Raw genomic sequence first — 6,124 nt, 5'->3', positions numbered from 1 at the left:
ACTGGACCGGACGAGATGGATACCATCCCATATCCCGGGGCGACCCTGGTGACGCGCTGTGATTGGCTGGTTGGTTGTCACGGGAGGAGACAGCACAGACCTGCCTTTTTCATGTCAAAGACCCCCAAATTAATATCAATATATATATTGCTATATAGGACTCCCAACTGAAAAGATGGGGGTAAAAAAAAAACTATTCAAAGGTTTTCTTTCACTATTCACTAATATTCAAGTTCATGTTTTTTGAAAAATAGCAGATCTACAAGCTCACAGGGCGACACGAAGTGACGCGCTGTGAGCTTGTAGATTTGCTATTTTGTAATAGCCAAAGTCTAAAAGGTTAAAATGATTGTGATGCTATGTTCACTACTTTTGCTGGGTGGGGACCCCCTGAACTCCATTTTGAGAACCAATGGTATGCCACAGAACACATCCAATAATGTTTTGATTGTTTGTTTGTTTTTTGTATTCATTTTGATTTAGGGACCAGTCGAAATTTACATAAGGGGGGGCATGGAGGAAATGTATGTGCCCTGATCTAAAATGCCCTCCCTTTGACAAAAAAAAAAAATCAATGACCCTCCCCAAGTGATTACAAAAAAAAGAGTAACCCTCCCCGCCTAGAAGTGTCACGATATATTGTGTCACGATATAGCCTATCGTGGTATTAAAATGTGATGATAGGTATTGTCATGATGTCATACTGTATCGTAATATTTTTTTAATTGTTTTTTTAATAAAAAAAAAACACTTTCTTTTTTTTTGCCGGTGAAAGTTAGGAGTTTTTACTGTATGATATGAAATGTAAAGCTTATCATAATCATAGTAATTATTAATCATGTCCTCCATCATATTCAAGGTATTTTGGAGAGAAATTAAACAGACTCCAGTCAGTCACTTTCAGTTTAAAGCACTGCAGAGGGGAGGTGTTGTGTGTCAGCTGATGCTCGTTGACGCTCGTTAATGTGAAATGCATCTGCACTCTCAAATAGGCCTACATCTAATCTAAGATTGTATTATACTGTATCTGGTATTATAGATTTTTTTTAGCTGTTGGAAATAACTAGGCTGCACTTGGTTGGTAAAGTCCAGATGACAAAAATATGAGGTTTGTGGAATTTATAGTTATGCAGTCTTATATTATATTATATTTGTTATATTAGTGTCTATCTGTCCTCTGAAACAATGGGTTTATAGTTAGTGAGAACTTCACTTCTCCATTAAGCTTGCACAAATGTATTTATTTGTGTGTACAAAGCACTTTGTAATTGTTTCTAACTTGCTTTATAACGTTATTTATAAGATGATGGCCAATGTTGATGATACATGAGAAAAGAACATTAATAATATATCATATCGATATCATGCCCAACATCATGTATCGTATTGTGAAATTCTTGACACCCCTAACCCTCCCCATCAAATACAACATGACATTTAAAACTGATATGTCCAATGCTTTGCTTTCCACATTGATTAGAACATTGCTGTAGTGTAGTCAGTCTTGCTAAATGCACAGTGTATCTGTAGTAGTGGTAGCAGAATGGATAGTGTTCTCATCTTACATGTGGGAAACCCATTGAATCCTGGTCAGATTGAAGAAAGTTGAATATTTGGTAACCAGTAGTTTAAAACTTTTGTCACTCTGCCCTTTTAATTATCAACTACAGTGACTACAACTACACTGTTGCCTACATAAAACAAATTAGGCTATCAATTATGGCCTGATGCTTCTGGTTTTACTTGTGGAGCTAGGCATCTATACACAACTGTCCATATAGATCCACATTAATCACATGCACAGAATTACTTCAAATGATTATGAATATCCAGTTATAGTAGGCCTATTTATAATGCATCTCTCCAATAACGCCTGTTGAAGTTTTGCTTAATTGTTCAACCACCATCGTTAAGACGCTGAATAGATTTGACTGGGTCGTTCACACTCGCTGTGCGTTGATGGCTTGTTAACGACCGTCATTGATTCTAAATAGACAAGGTGTTACTTGATTTGAATTCTTTGTATCCTTTGAAATGGAGAGGGGTCATTGACCACTGTTCTGCTGTACTAAAAAGGTATATAAAAAACGGACTATTTTATCAAATCAAAATTGCATGACCCTCCCTTGGATTCAAAGTAAAATTAGCTGACCCTCCCTTGGACCAAAATTAGAAAGGCATGACCCTCCCCTATTTTCCTCCATGCCCCCCCTTATGTAAATTTCGACTGGTCCCTTAGTCATATCGATACATTTTTTTATATTAATTATGTGCATTGTGAGCTTGTAGATCGGCTATTTTCAAATGGCCTAAATGTATATAGGCTAATGTATGTTTTACAAATAATCAAAATCTTCAAAGTAACTAACTAAAGTTGTCAAATAATTATACTGGAGTAAAAGTACAATATTTGCCTCTGAGATGTAGTGGAGTAGAAGTAAAAGTATTGAAAATTGGAAATACTCCAGTAAAGTTAAAAAAAATACCTCAAATTTGTATTTAAGTACAGTAGGCTACTTGAAATTGTACTTAGTTACTTTACAACGCTGCAACCAGCCACTAATAAGCCAATCACAGCGTGGCCATGCCTTCAGACTATGGGATTGAAAACTTGTCAAAAGCTTTCGGAAATGACGTCGTGTCACACCTCCTGACACACCTTTGATTTCAACCAATCACCACGCTCACAGCTTTGTGACGTCATGCCCCCCCCCCTCATTCGCGAGCACTAGATCTATGATCTGGATATTAAAGAACATTATTATGAAACACTGAACAGCTCTCATGGAAAAAGTACTCAAATGTTTTACTGAAGTAAAAGTATCAATACGGCAATGTTAATTATAAGTAAAAGTCTGAAATTCAAATTTACTTGAGTAAAAGTACAAAAGTATTGGTATGAAATTGTACTTAAAGTACCAAAAGTAGAAAGTAGGCTACTCATTGTGCAGAATATCCCATTTCACAAGTTTTCCATTATTATAAATGTATAAAAATCATTTGAAAATAGCATATCTACAAGCTCACAATGCGTCCCATCGTGACGCATTGTGAGCTTGTAGATCTGCTATTTTCAAATGGCAAATACTGTATAAAACTATAAACCTGTCCTGCACACTGTGCACAGGATTATGCTTTTAATGTGATGTTGCATTATTTTATCATCACATAATGAGGGTGATGTGTCAAATTAAATGTTAAACAGTGTTTTCTTGTCATCTGTTGGTCCAGCAGAACCTTCTCTTTGCTATATGTACCTCTAAATCTAAACCTGGCTACACACCATGTGTCATGTGGCGCCCCCTACTGTCACCAGGGTTGTAATAGCATCTCTATGGGCATAAACTTTTTCATGTCAAGGACCCCCAAAATGATATGTATTTGGCCGCGGACCCCACATCTCAAAATATGTTGTTCCAGGGACCCCCCAGAAGCAAAGATTTGATTTACAAATGTTCGCTTTAAGAAATTACATATTCAAAGATTTGCACTTAATGTTCACGATTTTTCCAAAATAGCAGATCTACAAGCTCATAGCGCGGCACTCGGTGCCGCGCTATGAGCTTGTAGATCTGCTATTTTCGAATAGCCAAAGTGTAAAAGGTTAAAGTGGTCAACGGTTGAGAACCTATGATTTCGAGAAATCTTGAATGTTGAAAATATTGATTTGAGCCTGTCGAATGTACAAAGAAGTGATGACATTTGCCACCAATTAAACTTTTCCATGAATTCCAAACCATGACAATCCTTTGTAGAATTTATGTAAAACACAAATAAGTGAATAATACATAAAAAAAAAAACTTTCAACCCCATGTCCGTATTTTGGGAATGTCATTAATATAGCCCAAAATGCGTAAATATGATCAGATTTGTTTTTAATTAGGGCTTAAAGTAGACAAATTTTTTAGCAAAAAGAAAAAAGATAGATGTAATTTGAATAGTTTTACTTCACGTTACCCGAGAGACTTACTGTGCAACTCGGGAACTGCTTAACTTCTTAAACCCCATATGGTTGAGGGTAGTCCCTCAGGGCTCTATGCTAGTGCCTTTTCGGTTTTCTGTTATCGTGGGGAAAGCTTTCGCTGAAAATAGCCGATGGACAAGCTCACAATGCCGTTGTATAAGCTTGTCGATCGGCTATTTTCAGCAAAAGCTTTCCCCACAATACAGATCAAGTGGTGAAGCATGCTCAGATCAAACCTCAGCATGGTGACATGTCATGGATAAGAGTAGTGTTATCAATGGATCTGACATTACTGCAAGTTCCTATTGATCAGTATCACAATGAAAAGTCTTATTTTTTCCTTCAAGATTGCAAAGAAAAAGTACCATTATATTTTCACAACTTAAAGGTAGGGTTAGTGATATTCTTTGGTTAAAATAAGTGTTAAATAGCTCTATATTCAGATAGTACTCATTGCTATAGAGTGTTTGTTCAGTAAAAGGAGTCTCCCATGTCTATACAGCTCTTTATCAAACAGAAAATGCATTTTCAGTGCTCTCTCCTGATTGGCTTAAAAGTTGTCACCTACCTGAAAATGTACATATATTCTGTTTACTAAAGAGCTGGAGAGACCCCTGTGACCGAACAAACGCTCTGTAGCAATGATTACTATCAGAATATAGTACTTTAACCTTTTAACAAAAAGAATATCACTTACCCTACCTTTAACCTTTTTAACAAAATACACTTAATATAAATGTTACATTATCATTCAAATCTTACTGTTTTGCCAATTATCAACCACTGATTTACAGTATAATACAATATTTCCAAGTAACATTTTTGACAACTGAATGAAAAAACAACTCCACTCATGACTCCTTAGGGCAGTTTATTTTATTGCTATTGGTCTTTATAGTTCACAATTCACAATAACACAATGAAAATATTGATGTGATCTCATTCAGATTCTTAAAGCTAACACATCCCATCTTGCCATTAATATTCAGAAATGTGTTGAGTGGTAAATGAGCAGTAAATTGGTTGCAAACAAATGTGTGTGTGTGTGTGTGTGTGTGTGTGTGTGTGTGTGTGTGTGTGTGTGTGTGTGTGTGTGTGTGTGTGTGTGTGTGTGTGTGTGTGTGTGTGTGTGTGTGTGTGTGATACACTCACTCAATAGATGAAACACCTATTTTCAGCATTACTTTGCCAATCGTTTGATAGAACATCCATCTTCTTATCTCATCATTTATTCATGAGTTGAGTATTAAAATGTTTGGGTTCTTCACACAGAGAGAAGAGACCTGCTATGCAGATGAAGAGAGGGGGGGGGGGCGGTGTTTACCTGTTGATGGTCAACAATTAGAAGTACAAGTACCAACAATACCACATTGTAGATATACTCTGTAAAAGAGTTACACTCCAAAATTGTACTCGAGTAGAGTACTTGGGTAAATGTACTGGTTGACTTCACAGCGTGTGGGTACTGCAGTGTGATGAGTAGCTGTCCTCCAGGGAAGGCAGTAGGTTGTACAGTTAACTCCCGACGGGGTTCAAATAACAACCCTTAAACCACACAACCTACTACCTCACCCTGTACGAACACCATGAGGAGCTGTGGACGACCACCACCAGTGGTGGAAGGAAGTCTGAGGGAATGGTTGAATACTTTATTTGTTAACAGTACAGGTAAAAGTACAGCCAAAGCTCATGCTAAAAGGATAACACAAAAAGAGTCGTGTGTCCCGAAAAAAGAGTCGCGTAGTATAAATCGGGCTTAACTCGGGCGAGAAACTATGTGCTCATATCTAAACAATGCCGCAAACGATATCTCCTTTTTTTTTACTTTTCAGTACAGCATGTTATTAATAGAATATATTCTCTCAGCACAGGTTTCAACACGCATATTAATGTAATCTGTTCCCAAAATATGCACACACATGTATTAAAGTATTGTGTTTTTTTCAGACCTGGTGCTCTGAGACAGATTGGCAACAAGAGACAATTCATCTTCAACAAACAAGGGGTGATCAAGGGGTGAACAACAACATTCGACTCCTTATCTTTTTTTCCCGTCTTCTTGATTTTCCTCCGATGATGATGATGATGATGATGATGACGATGATGCAATCACAGTCGCTTCAGGAAAGACAGTATGTTGTATAGTCATCAAACAGTTG

Source organism: Gymnoscopelus braueri (genome assembly GCF_963280865.1).
Source record: "Gymnoscopelus braueri genome assembly, chromosome: 23".
NCBI lineage: Eukaryota > Metazoa > Chordata > Actinopteri > Myctophiformes > Myctophidae > Gymnoscopelus > Gymnoscopelus braueri.
The sequence above is the reverse complement of the archived record's forward strand: the minus strand, read 5'-3'. Positions refer to the sequence as shown.